Genomic DNA, 22,093 nt, shown 5'->3' on the forward strand with positions numbered 1-22,093 from the left:
AAATACCCTAAACCACCCACGGGCCATCGATGGATAAATGGATAGAGAGTATGTGGTATACATGTACAAGGGAGTATTACTCAGCCTTAAAATGGAAGGAAATCTTACTTTTTGCAACAATAGGAACAGACCTTTGGTGCATTATACTAAGTCAAGTAAGTGAGATGGAGAAAGACAAATACTGGGTGACCTCATTTATATGTGGAATCTTAAACAACAACAAAGAAACAGAACAGATTGATGGTTGTTGGAGACAGAGTGGGAGATGGGGGAAATGGGCCGAGGTGGTCCAAGGGCACAAACATCCAGTTATAAGGTAAATAAGTTCTCGGGATGTGATGGACAAGCTTGGCGACAAAAGCTGACAATACTGTGTTGTATATTTGAAAGTTGAGAGGAGATCTTTAAGGCTCTCCTCACAAGGAAAAAAAAATGGGTAACAATGTGAAGTGATGAGTGTTCCCTAAACATATTGTAGTGATTGTTTCACCAGATCCGCATATATCAAACCATTACTTTGCACACTTTAAGCTTCTACAATGTTACATGTCAATTATGTATCAGTGGAGGCTCTGTGTTGGCAAGTTCTCCCCCACTTACCTGTGTGTTCTTAAAGCTTTGAATGTCTATGGTCCTTCGCTGACATGCCCGCCAGAGCCTAACGGTGCTCCAGGTTCACAGCAGATGAAACATGCTACATCACTCATGGATTTCACCCAGTTTTTGACCACCTGCTCTGTGTAGAGCTTAAAGCCACCTCGTCCTCTGTCACTTCAAAGGCACTTTCCTTGGACAACATTCCCAAGCCTCTGAAACCCACTTCATACAGTCAGAAGAGTGTTCATGGAAGAAAACACATTTTCAAGTACAGACATCAAGATGAGAGCTGCAGCTGCATTCTCCTGGTCTCGGTGTCGGTGAGGATGACATTTTATGGAGGGTGATGTGTGGTGGCTTAAAAAAAAAAAAAAAAAAGGAAATGTTCTCGCTCTCAGGGAAAAGTCCAGATGCAGCCAGTGCATGGTTGGGAAGGTGGCTCCATGCCGGCAAGTAAGTGCTCAGTGACCCAAATTCTTCCCAGATTATTACCCCCTGGACTGTAGCCCTAGTCCTCAGGGTCCAAGACGTTGGCTGGAGCTCCAGCCACCACAGTTATCTTCAAGCAGCAGGAAGGAAGAAAGAACAAAGGGCAGAGGTGAAGGCATCTATAGGCTCTTCTTTCGGGAATGCTGCTGGAAGCCACTCCGCAAAACTCCCATTCCCATCCTATTGGTCAGAATTTAGCCACATCAACACATGTAGCTGGGAGGAAGGCTGAGAAGCCGTATTTGCTCTGGGCGGCCAGGAGTAGTTCTTGCTATTGATGTGGAACAGGGGAGAGAACACACTGGGGAAGGCAGGCTAGCAGTCTCTGCCTTAGCGGGTCGGTTTGATCTCAGACTACTGTTGAGGGTGGTGCATTTGATGAATTAAAACATGCTCATGACTTTATTCCCTGTTTTCTGAGTATCATTTAAAATGTAAAGGTGACTTCTCACACTCTGTTCCCTCTCTAGTCCCGGGTGTAAGGAGTAGTTAGTGATGGTGTCATTCACAGGCTACTTCAACCACCACATCCTCTTGAAGTCCCTGCAGCCAGAAGCATTCTCTAGGCTTGGAGGAGCCTTGTCCGCTGCTCCTCAACAATTTAGCAGTCAGTGGAGATGGAGAATAAAGGAGCGGGGGTAGGATGAATAAGAGGCAGTAGCGAAGCCAGCAAAAGCAAAAAGAAAAATCCCAGGGAGTCGACGGTTCACTGGAGAGTGTGAATCATTAAACTCATGAGCTTTTACTCAAAGGGGAAAGTTTCAATCTCCTTGAGTTTTAATTATAGTGAATCCCAAGCCAAAGGAGTATTTGATCCAAGGAGAAGCTGAGCCAGTAAATTACCACTGGGACATCTGGAAAATCAGCAAATCGAAAAGAAAACCACAACATCATTGGGGGAACTATAGGGACCAACTCCTTGCTTTATAGTTTGGGAAATTGCTTATTATCACAGGAATTTCTGGGTCAGATGACCTCACCCAACACCAGATGATCTGTCTGTCTGATCAACTCTAAGGCACCAGACCTAATTCTGTGCCTCTACCAGGGTTTCTCAGCCTTGGCACCCCTGACATTTGCAGGTGAACAATCTTCTGTTGCGGGGGCCGTGCTTGTGCGCTGGGGGTGGTGAGCAGCATCCCTAGACCCTTCCTGTTCGATCAATAGCACTCCCAGTTGTGACAACTAAAAAGGTCTTCAAACATTGACAAAGGTCCCCTGTGGACAAAACGGTCTCAGGTGTGAACCATCGGTCTTGAGCCTCTTTTAGAATTTTGAAACAGAGACTCAAAGCTGAAAACTATGGATTTGGGTTTTCTTCAGAGACCACTGTGTTTTTTTTCACGTTTAATATTTTCACTCCTTCCTTCCTTCCTTCCTTCATTCATTGACACTGGGACTCAGGAGTGGCCAAGGCAGGGAAGGTCGCTGGTCTCGAAGAGCTTCCACGCCTGGCACTCGGTATGCACTGGGCCTCCATAAGCCTCACATAAGGACTGTCACATCTCACTCCTACAGCTACCCCCAAAGCCCATACTGTTGTTATCTTCACTCGACAGAGAAAATAACTGAGGCTCAGCAAGGTCAAGTCACTTGCCCAAGGACACACAGCAGGGAAATGTCCAGTTGCTGGAATTCGAACCCATATGATCTGAGCCTGGCATCCGCAATTTTAGCCATTAATTAGTAGTATCAACAACATGCTAAGCATCATGTTCAGGGCTTCACATTATTATCTCAAACCTGAGAGGCAGGGATGATTGGTCTCATTTTATGGATAAGGAATCTGAGGCTCTAAGGTAAAGCCTGGCTCCATGCCCAAATCAACTCTTTCCACTTCCCTGCCTGGCCTCTGAGTAAAGCAAGCTGCTGTAAGAGTCAGGGTTTCTATTCGCATTTCACTCTATAAAAAGGAGGCTGGGCAGAGCAAAGCATGTCTGTCTGTTCATGCTAGCTGGGAGTCTGTGGCTTAGGTCATTTCAAGATTCTGGTTTTTAACGATTTGGCTGCATTGTCAGAGCTCCTGGGCGACCGAGAGTGTAACTAGCCTAGAGTAGAGGATAAGTGGAAGAAAATACGCCATTTACCATAGCAGCATCGGCACAAAAGATGTAGGACATAAAGATAAATTTAAGAAACGTGTAGGAAAAAATGTAACTTTATTAAAACATATAAAGGAAAAAAAAACAGTAAACAACATTCTTTTTAGATAGGAAGTCTCAATATTAGGAAGATGTCCACCCTCCTTAAATTCATCTTTAGATTCATCAAAGACGAAAGGTTCTTCTTACCAAAGGCTACCCTGCAAATGATGGGCATTCACAGAAAACAGTGAAGTCTGACAGATTACCACAATCGACATTTCTTGAGAGATTGCTGTGTTCCAGACACTTCAGCTGGGTCCCAGCATTACCCTCATTTTTCAGATGATGAAACTGGGGTTTAAGTATCTCAGTCAAGATGCCCCAGGTGATAAAAGGTGGAGTCAGAAGTGGAAGCCAGAAGACATTCTTCACAGTCCCCCACCCTTAAGTGGTACACAGAACTGACATCCTCTTCTGCCCCCCAGAGTGCGGTGTGGTCTTTAAAAAGAGAACCTTGGTCATCTTGAGGAAGTGACAGTAGAGGCGAGCAAAGACATATCTTTGAATATCACCCCTTGAAAGAGGCTATAATGGGTAGAAAGGACCCCTTGGTTTTAGGATACGATGTGTTTACCTACCATTTTGTATATCTCTCTGTTAAAACACTTGTGATGTTATATTGCCAGCATCTAAGAGTCTCTCATCAGACATCTAAGTGTCCCTCATCAGAAACCTCTTGAAAGCCATTTCTAGCAAAGAAAACACTCGTGTTACCATGGTTCAGATCATATACACAGAGCTAATTTCTCCTTCTGCTTCAGGGAAAAAGGTTCCAGTGCAAAATAGTCAATCCAACCATCCTTAGAGCACTTAATGTCCTTCTGTCCCCTTCCACTTCAGATGATGCCCATATCTATTTTTGTCAACCAATGTTCCTTTAAATTATGAATTCAGTGAAACGAGAACATCTTCATGGTCAGCCTCCTGGGACTCTGAAAGATACTAGTGGTTGTGATTTTTCTATCTTACTCAATGAGAGAGAAGATCCATGGCTGAGTCCACCATTTATCAAATCCTTCCTTGGAGTAAAGCAAACCAAAGGAACAGAGGAACACTGAGGAGCCATGTCACATGGTCAGAACTAATTCCTCCAGCCTGGTCTCGACTGTTACGTCCTTACAGCATGTGCCATGCTTTATTCTATTTATTATGTGTCCATCTCTCCATCTCTCCCATCCCCAGACACCACGTCTTGGCTCCTCAGGAGCAGAGCCCTCGGGGATTAACATTTTACAACAACAGGAGGAGGCCCAGGGCAGGCCGATGGCAAAGACACAGGTGCTGTGCTGGAGGCACATACATTTAACACGGGCAAGCTCAACTCCACATGATCTGTGTTGTTCTGCAGAAAGAGGGAGATCATCTAAACAGTGAGGGAGACCCTAGCCTGTGCCACGTTCAGCAAGTAAAAGCCCAGGTGCTTGGGAGGCGAAAGACAGGAATTCCCTGTTCTTTCGGTTGGTTTCTGTTCCTGGGGCCTCTCCTGGCATGAGCATCTCACTGGGCCCTGAGAGCGTAGCTTTGACTCCACTTAATTTTCTCTTCAGATCTGGCTTTAGAACTTGACTGCTCAGAGAGCAGCTCGGCCTGAGCAGACCTGATAGACACGGATGGAGGTGTGTGACCTCATGCGCTTGCACCATCCAGGTGCCCCGGACAAGGGCTGTAGTGGATGCTCGTGTGTGGCCCAGTCCCCCTCCAGGAGCGAGACTCTTCCCCCAGCTGCGGGGAAGGCATGACAGCCATCAGCTGAGTCCTTCTCTGAGGCTTGCTTGCCTTCTGCTGAGACAGACATCTCCCCTAGGTCTACCAAGGGGGCAGAGGAATCCCACCCCAGCTGACTGCGGACGCTGGAGTGTGGCCTGGGCCCCTCGTCCCCAAGCAAGTACGGCTCGGCAGGGCCTGCCATCCAGGGTTGCTGTCGGTCCAGCTGGAAACCACTGTGCCGGGGGTTCAGGTGACCCCCTCTGCTCCAGCCCCCTTCCCTGGCCCACTGCCCCACACGGGTGCTTTGCCTGCCTGCCCGTCCCCATCCTGGGGGAACTGCATGGGGAAAGCCCAGTTCTAGAGGACAGGAGAGAGTGGCCACACCCTGGAGACATGTCCCCTCCCTGGGCCTCCATGAGGGAGAAGCTGATGAGGGGAAATTACAGCACACCCTCAAGTGGAAGTCATTCGAGGATGGACGGCATTCTCAGCAAGGACTTCCCTTAAAATGAAAGAGAAGCACTTTCCAACAAGCACTTCCCAGGCTCAGAGTGTCTTCCCAGGAGCTGAACCATCTTGTGTGCCTCCAGAGCCTTTCCTTCCTCCAGTGACCGACGGGATTCCGGCCTGGCCCCAGGAGGGAGGCGCAGCCCCCCGAGGGCAGTCCCGCAGACGTTCTGGGACACGTGCCTGACACCTGGCACTGCACAAAGCCGCCACGCTGTGTGGATCTTTCATCCAACCTCAGCCTCTGGCTGGCAGCAGGTGCCTGCCTAGAGTACCAGCCTCCTGCAGGATGAGAAGGACCAGCCTCCTGCAGGATGAGAAGGCGTTGGCAGGTGCCAGAGGCTGCTCTCCAACCCGGCACCCTTGTGGCAGCAGAGGCGACACACGCCATTCTTCGTATGTGTCACCAAGAACGGCAGCTCCCCCTCCTCCCTGCGTCTGCCAACAGTGGTTTGACTTCTGTTCCCCTAAACAGGGAGAGCAAGGCTGTCCGAGGACCACCCTAATTCAGCTCCGGACTCACAAGCACATAGCAGGTCCAGCTGCTTCTGTGGAAGCAGGGGAGGCACCTGGAAATCAGGACGCAGGGCAGAAAGTTGTCCCCGCCAAGAAGTGTGCTCTTGGGTCAGATCCACGGCTCCTAGAGAAATGTGCCTGGATTGCAAGTCTGGTTCTTCCCATGGGGATTCTGTAGCCCCTCCCAGACTCTTCTGGAAAATACAGTGAATCCAACACTGCCCCACAGGCTCACTGTGAGAAGAACTTGAAAGTGAGCCCTTCCTTAAATCTGGGCCCCCAGAGGCGTATGGGCCCCACCCCAGCCCATGCTGCCAAGGCCAAAGATGGGAACACGTATAGAACACGTGCTCTGGGGCCGACCGCATGCAGGTCCCAGGCCCCACCACCACTGCCGCCTCAGGGAAGGACTGAGCCTCTATGGCTCACCTTCCTCATTCCAGCTTCCAGAGGCCCCCACGTTCCTCAGTTCCAGGGGCCCCTTTGTCCTCAGGGGCCCTCGGTAGCTGCACATCTGGTCTCTCTCACATCTCCACACCTGCATCCTTTTCACTGCAGCAGGGCAAGGGGGTCCACTCGTAAGGATTACGTGAGGCTTACGAAGATAATCTCCCCATCTCAAGGTCCACTGTATTAAACAACTCTGCAAAGTCTCTTTCGCCATGTAAAGTCACATATTCAGGGATTGGGACACAGACATCTTTGAGGAGGGGGCATTATTTCACTCACCACACAGCTGGAAAGGGGGTTTTAGTCTATCAGCATTGATCTGGCTCAAAAAGATGACAGATCCAGCTACTAATTTAGCTAAGCATAATGTGCATGGTTCTATTCCCTAAACCCACATGCATTAAGCTCCTGCGGTGTTGTAACCGCATACATCAGAGAACCAATCAGAGTCCCTGCCTTCGTGGAGTTTACAACCTAGTCAAGCAGCTCCCAAAGTGTGGCCCTTGGACAGCATTATCAAGATCTTCTAGGAACTTGATAGAAAGGCAAATTCCTGGACCTCGTTCCAGGCCTGCTGAGTCAGAAATTGAGGGGAGTGGTAGTAGACGTAAGTATTAGACATCTGGAGGGATGGATTTGTGTCCTAATAAGACTTCCGGGTGATTTGAACACATGCTAAAATTTGAGAATCACTTTTGGGGGGGCAAAGATAGTGGCTAGTAAGCCTCTATCTCTGGGACTGGCAAACATTTTCTATAAAGGGCCAGGTAGTAAATAGTTTAGACTTTGTAGGCCACTCGTGTCATAACCACCCAACTCTGCCATTGTAGTACAAGGGCAGCCATGAATGTACATAAATAAATAGGTCTAGCTGTTTATTTATAAAACCTTATTCATAAAAACAAGTGGTGGGCCATAGTTTGCTAGTCTCTGCTCTATCTAAAGGAAATGAGTTTTCTAGGCTCTGGGGGAAGATTTGATTTAAGGATAAAAATTTTATTAGGCTTTCACAGAATCAGGTGCCCCCTCTCAGCCATCCTCCTTCCCCTCTTCTGATTCCTAACTCATCAAGAAACTTCTGGATAATAGTTTACACTCCCAGGAATTCCAGAAAGAGGGGACTCTCTATATACAACACTCAAGTATTCTGGTCTCTGAAAAAGGGATCTCATCATTATAGATGAATACATTAACCTTGAGTTAGCATGAGTCAGTTCACCAAAGAACTGAGCATCTATGGATGTTCTAAGAACACTCTCTAAATGGTATGAAACATTGGACAGTGGCCTCCAAAGATGTCCACTCCTAATCCCTGGCCCCTGAATATGTTACCTTACACAGCCAAAGGGACTTTGCAGATGTGATTAAGGTCATGAGTCTTTTTTTTCTAAGATTTTATTTATTTATTCATGAGAGGCACAGAGAGAGAGAGAGGCAGAGACACAGGCAGAGGGAGAAGCAGACTCCTCACAGGGAGCCCAATGTGGGACTCAATCCCAGGACCCTGGGATCACGCCCTTGAGCTGAAGGCAGACACTCAACCGCTGAGCCACCCAGGTGTCCCAAGGTCATGAGTCTTTAATGGAGCAACTATCCTGTGCATCTTGATGACCCTTGATGTCATCAAGGGTCTTTATGTGAGAGAGACAGGTGAGTCAGAGTTAGAAAAGGAGGTGTAGTAGAAAGGTCAGAGTCGGAGAGAGATTTTGATTCTAACTGCTGGCTTTGAGACTGAAGGAAGGGTCCCTGAGCCAAGGGAAGCAGTTGGCCTCTAGAAGCTGAAATATACAGGGAGACAGATTCTCTCCTACAGACTCCAGGAATAATGCAGCCCTGTCAACCCACTGGGGGTCTCTGACCTCCAGAAATGGGAGAGAATACATTTCTATTGTTTTAAGCCACCAAATTTCTGGTAATCTGTTACACCACCTAGGAAACTAATATAGACCAAGACAGAGGGATGCCAAAAGCATAATGTGCATGGTTCTATTCCCTAGTTCTAATCAATCCCAGAAGTCTTTTTTCAAGTTGAAGCCTTGGGATTTCTTAGTGCCCAGATCTCCAGATGTCTAATACCTATTGACCCAAATTGGAATGCAAGAAGGGGTCAGATCCTTGTATATAAATAACAAAATATATTATGTCCAGTTTAAACAGAAAAGGAATTTATTAAGGACATTGGGTGGCTCACAGACTCTCTAGGAAAGTCAGAACATTAGGCCCAAATCACCCTTTTGGACAGCCCCTCTGTGGAGCCTTTGGCCACCATCACTGGTCACACATTGGAAGCACTGATACAAACACAACAGCTGAGACATCTGCTGTCTGGCTGCAGTTCCTCAACTGTCATCACAGTGAATTCCACATTGGGCTTGTCCCTCTTGGCACTACTTCCCAAAGTCTAAAATGGCTAGATCTCTCTCCTTCCCATTCAAAATCAAGTCTGTGGATGAGCAATGTTGTTATTGCCCAGACCTACAGAACCAGAATCTACACTTTGACAAGATCCCTGGGTGGCGATCAGGTATGCAGCTAAGTTTGGAAAGCCCTGCTCTGCACCACCCCACCCCGATGTGAGACAACTCAATGGCGCAGACCCTACAGCCATAACTTCACCAACGTAATGGCCCCACGAAACACAACACTGAACACAGAGAACCCAAGTGTTAACCAAGCAAAGAGAACAAGAGTTGCTGAGGAAAATAAGGGGTACTCCGTTTGGTGATTAGTGAAGGAAAAACAACTGCAAAGTGCTAAGATTTATTTTTAAGATTTTATTTATTTATTCATGAGAGATACAGAGAGAGAGAGAGGCAGAGACATAGGCAGAGGGAGAAGCAGGCTCCATGCAGGGAGCTTGATGTGAGACTCGATCCCTAGACTCCAGGATCACACCCCAAGCCAAAGGTAGATGCTCAACTGCTAAGCCACCCAGACGTCCCAATATTTTTTTTTCAGCCATAAAATATAACAGAGACTATGTTTGGACACCACAGAGGCTTTTTTATTCATTACCTCTGATCTTTCAACCAGACTTGATAGCATCAAGAACTCAGAACAACGTGGATCATTTTGTCTTCTACACACAGGAGAGAAACTCCTGCCCTTTGTCATTAATTTGACTTGGTTGCCACAATTTGTGAATCAGCAAGAAGAAAATGGGACTTGGAGAAGTAAATTGGTTTTTCTCTTAAGTTTCCAAAAGTGGATCTTGCAGAGTACAAAGAAAAAAAAAATTTTTTTTAAAAAGGCATGAAAAAGTACCTTGACCTGTTCCTTGCATTCAAGTGTTCAGAAAACAATGCACTCTCTCTCTCTTCACAGAATCTCCTTGACATCAAGAGATGAAGAGGAAGAAGTTCATGGTTTGTGGTTTTGAATGTTCGTGGAACTTCCATGCTGGATTTTAAACAGGAAAATTTACAGTTCTTGGGGTTTTTTGTTTTTGAATCTGAAAAACGACAAAGTGAGAAAATGGAGGGTCTTTGATCTAAACCCAGCCTAGCGGGGCATATGTTTTTTTGTTGTCACATAGAGATAGAAAGTAGACTAGTAGTTGCCAGGGGCTGAGGGAAGGAGAGAATGGGGAGTGGCTGCTAATGGGTATGAGGCTTCAATCTGGGGTGATGAAAATGTTCTAGAATTGCAACTATACTAAAAACCACTGATTTGTATACTTTAAAATTATGAATTTTATGGTATGTGTAGCTCAATTTTAAAAAGGGAAAGAGAGGGTCACCTGGGTGGCTCAGTTGATTAAGCATCTGCCTTCAGCTCAGGTCGTGATCCCAAAGTCCCGGGATCGAGCCCCGCATCAGGCTCCCCACTCAGCAGGGAGTCTGCTTCTCCCCTACCCCTTATGCTGCTCTCATGCTCATTCACTCTCTCTCTCTCTCAAATAAAGAAAATCTTTAAAAGTAATTAAATAAATAAATAATAAAAAGGTAAAGAGATAGAGATTTGCAGGCATACAAAATATTAGGAACCTAATATATAAGTAAAAATAAATCTTGAAATTAGTTGGGAAATAGAGGTGCCAGGGTGGCTTGGTTAGTTAAGCATCCAACTCTTGATTTGGGATCAGATCATGAACTCAGGGTCCTGGGATCAAGCCCCATATGGGCTCAGCACTCTGCAGAGTCTGCTTGAGATTCTCTTCCCTGCTCCCTCTGCCCCTTTCCCCATGCTTATATGTGTTCCCTCTCTAAAATAAATAAGTACATCTTTAAAAAAAATTAGTTGGGAAATAAAAGCTTATTCAGTGCATAATATTAAAGTATTTGGACACGGAGTTGATAAAACAGAGCTAATTTTCTTCTGCATGCCATTTAGACAAATTAATAGATTTATATACTTGTATATAAATGAAAATCTGCAGATTAAGTGAAAAGGAGGGAAGGAGCAAATGAACAAAGGAAGGAAAGAAGCAAAGTGCCTGGCACATCGGAGTATTCCTAAGGGATGCTGTTACCGGCAGAGTAGGTGTTGTGGCACTTGGCTGTGTTGGATCCGGTAGAGAAAGGACAGGAAACAGAATATGGGAAAGAACAGGAAGACGACCATTGGACAACGATGTAGGAACTGCCCTCCCATCCTATTATTACAGCTAATTAATACTCATGTATCACAACCCATATCCCTTCCATGAGTAAAAGTAGGGTTTTAAGACACATAAGAAATAAGAAATTCACATAAAAATGTTAAGACCTCGAAGGCCAAACTTGAGTAACCAATTGAGTAAACTCAAAATTGAGTAACTCAATTACATAAGACGCTCATTAGCAAGTGACCAAGGCTAGCATCTCAGGGATGCCAGGTAGGTGGCATGTGCCCCTGATACGATGTGATGAGAAGACATATCACTTCTGTGGTATTCTTTCCAGAAACCCATAACACCAGCCTAACCATTAAAAAAAATCTGACAAATCCAAATTAAAAGACCTGCCACAGAATATCTGACTAGTGCTTCTCAAAACCATCAAAGTCACGAAAAGCAAGGACAGAAATTGTCACAGACTGGAGGAGGCTAAACAGACATGACGACTTAAGGCAATGTGGTCTCTCACATGGGATCCTGGACCAGAAAGGGAACATTAATGGGAAATGGGTGAAATAAAAATGTGGAGTCTGGTGAATAGCAATGCACCAAAGCTGGTTTCCCAGTTTCAACAAAAGGATTGAGATGATGTAAGATGTCAATGATGGGAGGAGCAGGACAAAGGACAAAAGGGAATTCTCTGCACGGTCTCTGCATCGTTGCTGTAAATCTAAAACTACTCCAAAATAAAACACATAAATATGATTTTTCAAACTCAATCACACAGCAAAGTGGCTGGCCACGATGAGAGTGTTACGAATGTGTATCAGAAACTCCTAGATTCTACTTAGATCATCACAAAATGTGGCTAGCCCTCCAGTAACACTCATAGATGAGCTTGTTCCTTGTCATCTTGTTCCTTCCCCAGAGGTGCCCCTGCTGTCAGCTCATATTTGGGCAGTGAGTAACTCTGCCTCTGCTTGTTCTAACCACTCCCCGTAATGACACGAGCTTCGAGCCAAGCACAGATCTACCCTGACCCTTCGTCGAAGGAGGTGCTACAGTCGGTACCCTCATGGAGGCAGCTGCCATGTCCCCCTCTGTGAGGGATGTCAGGAACAGAAATGCCACCTCCAGCTCTCCCACACTAGTGGCAATGCTGTAAAACCCGATTCCTGGGTACACACAGTGAGAATACTCCCTGCTGCCCAGTCCCATCTCCATGTGGGCACATACTCATCTCTTCTTTTGGGGTGAACAAGGAGCTGCACTGGCCAGGCCCCCCTCCAAGCCCCATTTGTCAGCTGGAAGCCTCTAGCTTTATACTTCCTTCAGGATTTGTCTCAGCTCAGAACACCATCTTGCCCAAGAGCCCCCTTGTCCCACACAGCCCACAGCTCATGGCTGACAGTGATAGGTATCAAGGCCCAACCTCTTCAGCCCAACAGAGATTACTTGGGTGGACCACATTTCTCCAGAGCTCCCCACGGTGGGCTGAGGCCAGCCTGCATCACTCTTTGGCTCCTTCCTCCACCCTGTCCCGCCCTCTCCCCTTCCCTTCCCTCCCCACCTCCTCACCATCCCTCTACTCACCTCCCCCACCTCCATTCCTCTCCCCTCCCCTTCCACAGGTGTCAATGCCTAATAAACATCCCGCACAGTGAGCACCATCTCAGCATCTGCCTCTGGAGAATTCAATCTGTGACCTCTTTCTTGATGTGGGGATGGAGGAACAGTATGTTCAAAATAACCAGTTATATAATCCTTAATCCTGAGTGCCCAGGCCCCCTTGCAGCTAGAATAGAGCATGTGATCTCAAAGGTCTCAAAGCACAGCAACTCATTAGGAAAGCAGAACACCCTATACCTGATCATTCTGAAATACAAACTATTTTGTTTGGCTTTTGCTTAGGAAAATGACCACCTAAAGTTTTCCATTTCCGGCTACCATTTCAGGAAAGCAATCAGGTCTCAAAATACCCATATGCATAACGGGTTGTATTTTTTTTTTTTCCTAGCCAAGTGAACATCACTGCTTTCCACTCACACACCTAAGACCTTCCAAAATGGAAAAGGGGAAAGCAGCCTCAAACCACTGGAAAGCAGTCCAAAAATGCACTGCCATTAGGAGCACACAAATAGACATTTCTGCTTGAGAATAAGTCAATGGAATTGTTTAATCTCTGTAAGAGCCTCATGAACAAGGCACTACGATTATACCCATTTTACAGACAGGGAAACAGCTTTGAGAGCTGCAGTAACCAGCCCTAGTCACACTGCTAACTTGTGGCAAGAGCTGGTTTCCAAAACCTTAGAAAAAGCAACAACTCACCCAATCTGCCCTCAACCTCCCAGAAAATGATTTCACTTTCCTGAAGCCCAAACAGTGATTTCATCAGCGAGCCATTCTATCAGATCAGGAATCTATCAGATTCCCCTGAAACCCCTGTCTAGTGAATACAATGAGAGAAGTGTGAAAAGGGTTAATGACCGGTTCCCATTACTGTAGTGAACCGGGACTGCGTCTGGTGTCCGGCATCTGCAGGGAATGTCACCACACTTTCCTCAGGGGAACCAGCCTTCCCTCTGGGTGCACAGGACTCGGATCTAGTTAACTTTCCCACAGCTCCAGAACCGAGTACAGGACTCCGACCTGGCCAGTGCGACACCACATTCCCCTGTCCCTAGCAAATAGCCGAGGGATGTGCCCCTGGTCCAAAGAGATTCAGAAAAATGCAGTCTGCATGTCTTGCATCAATTGATAACAATACCCTCCTGCCTTTCAGCTGGACTTGAATTCCTAGCGCACAGGTCTAGAGCCACCTTTACCCCAACACGGAACCTAAGATTGAGGCCAACGTGAAGGAGGGCAAGGCCACGCTATGGAGCAACTCTGTGCTATAGATTAAATTATGCTCTCCCAAAATTCATATATTGAAGCCCTAACCCCAGGGTGGTGGTATTTGGAAGTGGGGCCCTCAGGAGATAATCAGGATTAGATGAGGTCATGACGTGGGGCCCTCCTGATGGGACTGCTGTCCTTGTAAGAAGAGATACCAGAGAGACGCCTGGGTGGCTCAGTGGTTGAGCCTCTGCCTTTGACTCAGGGCGTGATCCCGGGGTGCCGGGATCGAGTCCCACATCGGGTTCCCCACAGGGAGCCTGCTTCTCCCTCTACCTGTGTCTCTGCCTCTCTCTGTGTGTCTCTCATGAGTAAATAAACAAAATCTTAGAGAGAGAGAGATACCAAAGAGCTTTCTTGCTCTCTCTCTCTCTCTCTCCATCATGTGAGGACCACACCTGCAAGCCAGGAAGAGAGCTCTCACCAGAAAAGAAACTGCCAGACCTTGATCTTGAACTTCCCAGCCAGAAGGACCGTGACAAAATAATTTCCATCGTTTAAGCCACCTAAGCTACGGTGTCTTGTTATGGCAGCTGCACTAATGCATCCTGGGTCCTTGTTAAATTCACTGAGCCTTAAATCCAGCCATGTCTGAATCCATAAACCCCCTGAAATTTTCATTATATGAGACATAAAGTAAATGTTTTTGTTTTTTTGTACTTAAGCCATTTTGGATTCACTGCCAGAAGTTCTTCCCCACCTCATGAGCCTATCAGCTCCTTGGGAGGACGGCTCTGCACAATCTGTGATAGAAGGAGCATAGAGCCTTTATGGCTTTTGACAAGATTAGAAGCACATTTGTCATCTTCAAAAAGGAGCCCCAAAGTGAGCAAGTCGTTACTTCATGAATATTTCCTGGCTTATCATATAAATCCTCCTCCACAAGTGCAGCCAACTACAGTTTTACTGTCTGACCATCTTATGCCAGCCATACGCAGGCTACACCACCATACGCAGGCTACACTGCCACACGTGGCCCACCCTGCCACTTGCGGCCCACACCGCCATGTGGAGGCTCTACCACCATACACGGGCCACACCACCATCTGGAGGCTACACCACCACCCACGGCCCAGACCACCACACGCAGGCTACCCCAACACACGCGGCCCACACTGCCATTGGCCAAACAAGCTCTATGCAATCCCACGTTGCCTTAGAGTTTAAGTATCACCTCTAACAAGTCGTGATTGCCTAAGTGATCCTTCCCAGTGCTCCCCTGGTGCTTTCCTTATCTCTCTGCATCGCTCGCTCTATCCCGGTTCCATGAAGGCAAGAACACTGTCTCGCTCCTCTTTCTCTTCCCAACACCTAGCATGGTACCGGGCGCGCAGATGCCACTCCATAACCGTCTAATGGGTGAGTACATGGAAGAACAGCTTCATCTTGAACCTTCTTTCCAGTGGGGAAAATAACACTGTGTTACTGCCCAACAGTCAGCTGCGTATTAGCTAGCGAATGCTCCAAAGTGCTGTGACCGAAAACCCAAACTATTGGTGACTTACACAAAATAAAAGTTCAATTCTCTTCCATGGCACGGCCCTGAAGGAAGTGGCTCCGGGCAGACGAGGAAAACTAGCCATATAATAGGCGGTTTCCACGCCTGGGTCTCAACCACTGAAGCGGGGCTCCCGTGTAGGCTCCCATCCACGGTCACGGCCACGCAGCCACAAGGGAGGCTGGGAAGGGCAGGCCCTGATGGGAGAGCCACGCGCCTGATTCAAACCATTCTTGGGGTCTCTGTGATTAAAGAAACAGACAATCGATTCTTGTCAGACAATGTTTGGTCATAGCAGGTAAGGATTTGGGCAAAGTATGAGCTTCTTACAGCATTTTTAAGTAATTTCAGGAATAGTCTCGTACCCTTCATCCATCACCAAGTGCCTTCACTGTAGAATAACCCTGAACCGGGTTTGTATGCCCTCACTGCTACAACCACCCCAAGCCCTGCTCTGTACCAATCAGGGGTCCGTCTGGCCCTCATGATAGACACCAGGAAATGGAGTTCTCCCCAAAATCCCAGTCCCACAGCTAGGTTCCGAATAGCTATTTTCAATACCTACAGAAGCTTTATGACACTGGGGTTGAGCTCTTCGGCTCTGTGGCCAGACAGGAGTTTCCCATTTCCAAGATGTGTGCCTTTCCCAAATCACAGAATGCCTTGTGCCTCAGTGTCCCCATCCACAAAGCAACAATTTCAATTCTCACCTATAAAAAACGTGACATAGGGCCTCACACAAAATAAGCCCTCCGTAAATGTTGATTGTGGCTTTGACTTCCAGTCCATCCACACTCAGACAGTAAGTGCTGGCCTGGACCTCTCTGGAAGTATTCTTGCTTCCAGCTGCTTCCACATCACCAAATAGGACCAGGGGACCCTTGGCCGACCCCGAGACATTGCATACCTGTGAAGGCCACTGCTCATTAACTTCCTCAACAGTCCTCTTGGGGCCTCAAACTTCAACCTGTTGGCAAACATCAGGTCCATCTGCAACCTGCTGCATCCCTGCCTGGCCCACTACACCCTGACACTGGCCTGATCTTGGATCTGACAGGTGTTTGTAAAATGCAAAGGACTGAGAACTTAGCAAAAGTATAAGAGATTGTTTTTATGTCCTTTTGTGTACAGTGTGTGCCTAGCTGGGAAGTGAGGCCTATTAATTCAGTCTCCTCCGGAGAATGTCAATCACAAAACTAGTATGCATTAACGAGAGAGAGAGAGACCTCCTTAGAGCAAATAATAATGAAAGCTTTAAGAATTAAAATGCAATTAGAAGCTGCGAGCATTACAGATACTTTGCACTCATGGATCAAGAGGCTAGTTGCTATTTAATCATCTACAGAAGGAAACACAGTGAAAAGAGCTTCAACCACTCTCCTAATGCAATGTTCATGACAGATCTGAATTACAATGATTTCCCCCCCTTTCTCTTTCCTGCCTCTTTAGTGCCACTCCCCTCCCCTCCCACCCTCCACCTTAATTATGAATTCCAACAAACCAAGATCTGGTAGAAAAGACATTATCTTGATTCCACGGGCATAAGAAGGGCTCTCTTTTCCTCTGGGCACATTGATCACACACTCAAGACAATGATTAAAGACCCCACTTCCACATTCAGCAGGTCTTTGTTACTATCAGGATATTAATTTACTACTCAATTGCAAATGTCAGATGGGCACCTCAGACCCTCTTAATCAAGATACAAAAATTGGGGTGGTGGGATTCACGTGACTGAAGAGTTAAGGAATATAAGCTGCAGACATGCTGGATCAAGCACTCAGAGGATGCACAAATCTCCCTCTTCAAATTCCTCGGGTTGGCTTCATCGTCAGACAGGCCCCCCTCCTCCCATATCTTATGCCATGGAAACCACCTGCATAGGGCCTTCATCACCCCAACTGTGGCTCCTCAGTCGGCACCTGACTCATCACTATGGCTAGAGGGGTGGAAGGTGTTAGGCCAGAGCTGTCTGAAGGAACCTTCTGTGATGACGGAGGTTTTCTACATCTGTGCTGTTTGGTATAGGTGCCACTAGCCACACATGGCTACCGAGCACTCACAATGTGGCAAGGACAGCTGAAGATGAGAAATTTAAACTTTGCCTTATATTAATTCATTTAAATTTAAATGGCCACGTGTGGCTAATGACCACCATATTGTTCAGAGCCTCTTGATGATGTAAGTCAGGGGGCACAGGTCCAAGTTCTTGCCACAGAGAATGAGAAAAGAAAGGAAGACAGAGGCACAATTTCGGGTGGAGGAGAAGTGGCTGCTGAGGATACAAAGACAACTGAGGCTTTCTGGTTTGCACAGCTGGCTGGAAAGTGAGGCCATTTACAGGAAAAGAAACACTGAAGGGTGGCCAGATCCAAAGGAGCAAACACAAACCCAGTGCTGGACATGCAAGTGTGAGTCGCCCATGGGGAGAGATCAGAGAAATGGTCTGGAGCTCCAAGAAGGCTGAGCTAGAGGTATAAATTGGAGGGGCACAGATCAAAACATTGGAGTGGGTACAGGATGAGATTCCACAGGGAGAAAAACTAAGTAGGGTCAGGAAAGGGGAGCCTCCATGCTGGTGTAGGGGAGGAGGAGGAGCTTGAGAAGTGGGATGAGAAACAGTGGCCACAGGATCAGCAGGGAAATCAGGAGTGCAACAGGAGCCAGAAGAGAAGGATCTTAGAAGGAAGGAGTGGTCGATAGTGCCAAAGTCAACCAGATATGGGTTAAAGATGAAGATGTGCCTTGGTCTTAATGACAAGTTGGTCATTGGTGCCCTCTGCAAAATCGTTTCCATGGAGTAACTGGGACAGAAGCCAGGAGGCATGGCTTGGAAGATGATGAGTGGAGAAAGCAGGTGTTGACCATTCTCTCAAGACCTTCAGATGGGAGGGGAAGGAGGGCTGAGAAGAAGCTACAGGAATATATGAAACCAGAGAAGAGCTGAGGTCTTTAATGAGAAGGACACGAGTATCTGCAGAAGAGAGTCTCATCCCACCTTTTCCCCAGATAGCAGAATTTGAAGGACACAACTAAGCCATTCAATGATTTAGGAAGGGGGGCGGGATCCATTAAGAGGCTTGAACTTCTAAAACGGTGTGCTGGGTCAGTGTTTACTTAGGGTGGCATGAACTAATCAGGAAGTCCCCCAAGACTGTGGCACTCCCCCTTTCCCCGATCTTCCAGCAACTTCAGGATGGTGATGGTGTCTTCCTCAAGGAGATAAAGGGATGCAATTTTAAAATACATTTAAAGTCTCTGTCTCCCATAACAGAAAAAGAAAGGAAAATGGAAGCTTTCTTTCGGATGGGTGGTGAGAAGGATCAACAGAATGAAAACTATGAGACAGAATGAAAACTATGAGACAGGCTTCAAAGAAAGGAAATAAAGTCGAAGCTGGTGATTATGAGAATAAAATCTCCGTCCAGGGTAAGGAAGCAATGAAAAGATGCCTGCATATCTATCACGAGTGTCAGGGTGTGCTTCCAGAAAGATGTCCTCCCTGGTCTCCCCTGTGAAGGGACACACCTCTAGCAACTCTTCATGTGACTATCGACCATTTAAGGCTGAGGGAGCACAATCATGATCATACTTTTAACAGGAGCCCTTATACACCACAAACTTCATCCGTGCTAAGCATACAAATGGTTCTTAGTAAGTCTATTCAATTGTGCAACCATCGCCCTCACCCGGTTTTCAAACATATTCACCACCTGGACTGTGCCCACTGATGGTTAATCCCCACCGCCAGCCCCGGTTCTAGGCAACTACTAATTCAGTGTCTGTCTATACAGATCTGCCTTTTCCATACACATCTAGTAAGTGCAGACACCCCAAATATAGTCTTTTATGTCTGACTTCTTTCACTTAGCATTCTGGCTTTGAGATTCACTCATGCTGTGCACGCATCCGTGTTTTTACTGCCGATTCGTGTTCCACGGTGGGGATATGCCACATTTTGTCTATCCGGTCACCAGGCCAACGGACATTAGGCCGTTTCCACTGTTTGGCTACCAGGAATCACACTGCTGTGAACACCCACGTCCAAGAAATTTGTGCAGATGTTTATTTTCATTTCTCTTCTGTAGACATCTAAGAGAGGAATTACTAGAGTCAGATAATTAAGATTACGTTTTGCTTTCTTTAAAAACCCTATTGGATGTTTTCCAAAGCACCTCTACTGCAATGTTTGCCACTGTCGGTTATGCCAGGGGCTGACATATAAAAATGAACAAGTCAGCTCCCACTCACGAGCAGCATATGGCCTAACAGGAGAGAAATTATCAATAAAATTACAGACCAATGGAGTTACTTTCGGAGAGCATCTAAAAGTGAGGTCTATCGGGTTATTACACAATTAGGACTGTCTAGAGTGGAAAAAGAGAAAGACACGGAGCTTCTTCCTTTGAAACATTTTTGGAGCACCTAATATGTTTCTGACAGAAATTGGAGATAATTGAATAGGAATACGGTCATGCTTGAGGGACTTTGTTCATCTGGGCGGAACAGAACACCTCACATTACTAGAACTTACATAAATAAAATGTTGCTTGTTGGGACGCCTGGGTGGCTCCGTGGTTGAGCGTCTGCCTTCGGCTCAGATCATGATCCCAGAGTCCTGGGATCGAGTCTGCATTGGGCTCCCCACAGGGAGCCCGTTTCTCCCTCTGCCTATGTCCCTGCCTCTCTCTGTGTCTCTCATGAATAAATAAATAAAATCTTTTAAAAAAAAAGAAAGAAAGAAAGAAAACATTGCTTGTCTGGCACATAACTAGAAACCTGAAGGCAAGCAGTTCAAGGCTTTGCCTGCCTCTCAGTAAAGTTGACAGGGTTTCAGCTCCCCCGCCCCAGGTTGGGTGCCCCCAAAGGATCTGGCCCTTGACCTCTGACTTACAAAACAGGACCTGGAGCTCCAGCCTTCATGCTACCATTCCACGTAAGGGCAAAAGAGCGTGTGCTGGTTGAGTCCATTAGCTAGCTTAGCAGAGTGACCTCCCTAGACCTCCCCTGCCTCCACTGGCCAGATGCAGGTCATGCTGCCTGCAAAGGAGGCCAGGAAATGAGTGTGTCATCTGGGCATGCTGCTGGCCTCAGTATATTAGGAGCCCAGGAGCGAGGAAGAAGGGGACAACAGGCCCCTTCAGGCTGGGTGAGAATCCCACAGTCCTGCCTTCTGTCCTTGAAGTAAATAATCAAGCAAAAAAAAAAAAAAAAAAAAGGCATAGCATACCAGGGACCTGTGGCACACAGGCAGTGCTCTGGATACCTTAGTTTAGGTCCTCTTCCCTCTTCCTCCTCCCAGCAGAACCCATGCCAGAGACCTGGGAGCAGGTAACTTATGTGGGAGATGATCCCAGGGAACAGGCATGAGGGGGAAGGAAGGAGGAGGCCACCAGGGCTCAAGGCCACAGGGGCCACAGGGGCCTCTGGGGAGCACGCAGGGCAGCCCCCGCTTGCCCACCTGAAGGACAGGAGGCTGGCTCCAGCCCTTAGCAGCTGAGTGTTGCCCCAGACGGTGTTCACTCCCCTTCACTTCCAAGCTGAACCTGACCAGGCTACAAGGGCCACTGCCACTGCCCCACATCAGGGGAGACGCCGAGATACCACGTGGAAGGAGCCCTGGATGTGGGACCTGGCAAAGAGATTGGAAACTGAGCTCCCTGGCACCTGCCCAGCAAGGGGCGGCTGAGATCAGAGGCAGGCTGGGGATGGGAACACAGCCAAGAAGGCCTTCTCCTCGGAAATAATTAGGGTTAATGATAAAATCTAATCGTCGTCTCCAATATGACCTCTGGCCAGCGCTGTGCCCATTGAGTCGCGTGGGACGTGACCACCAATTACATAACATTCTGCATGTCATCAGAGCGAGGAGGAAAGGGTGAGTTTTGTCAGTCGGGGGGCCAGGGATGTAGTGGCTGAAGAGGGAATAAAGTACATAAGATCTGAGGAAAGCTGTAAAACAAAACAAAAAACCAGTTCACATCCGAGCTGGGTCTTGAGGGCTACGATGCATCTGAGGCCAAACTCAAGGAAGCGTGCTTTGGGCAGAGAGAACTCCCAGGTGGATTATCTCTTAGCATAAGAAGCTCCTCGTTATGGTTTACTAGAACATTCAAACAGGCACCCCTACACTGCCAACAATGTAAGGAAACACCGGAGAAGGTCGTGGCTCACAATTGTTATTAATAGAGCCCATTCATTTATAGAAGATTCAATTAAAAAATAATGCTGCGTCTGAGCGGCTCCCCCAGGAGGGTGGGGGTGGCGTTTAGGGAACGCCAAATCAATACTCATCAGCAGAGAGGGTGCGTCTGAGAAGCAGGTCGGCAGCAGCGGGCCCCATCCACTCGCTCACGCTCAGCCCGTGCCACGCACAGAGCATGAGGGGCCCGGCTGGTGATGGGTAGACCGTCTTGACTGCCTAGCTTTGCAGGTAACACCACTGCCCCTGAAACCAGACAAGACAGGATGAATACACCTCTGGATGCATCCTGAGGGTGAGGAGGAGAGCCCCCCCCCCCGAAGGATGAAGAAGATTGCGTTTTTCTCCAACCTGGAAGATGAGTGGTTTCGCATCAGAAATTAAGTTACTCTGTTGAGAATAAATAGAAGTGGTATCTCTTATGCCCCTAGGCAGACTGAGATCCCTACCCAGACACCTTTTTTATTTTAATAGAAACTGCCCAAAGATGAGACTATTCACAAACACTAGGATTGCCTTGCAAGTGTTCTCCCAATATTCTCTCC

This window comes from Canis aureus, chromosome 26 (genome assembly GCF_053574225.1).
Source record: "Canis aureus isolate CA01 chromosome 26, VMU_Caureus_v.1.0, whole genome shotgun sequence".
NCBI lineage: Eukaryota > Metazoa > Chordata > Mammalia > Carnivora > Canidae > Canis > Canis aureus.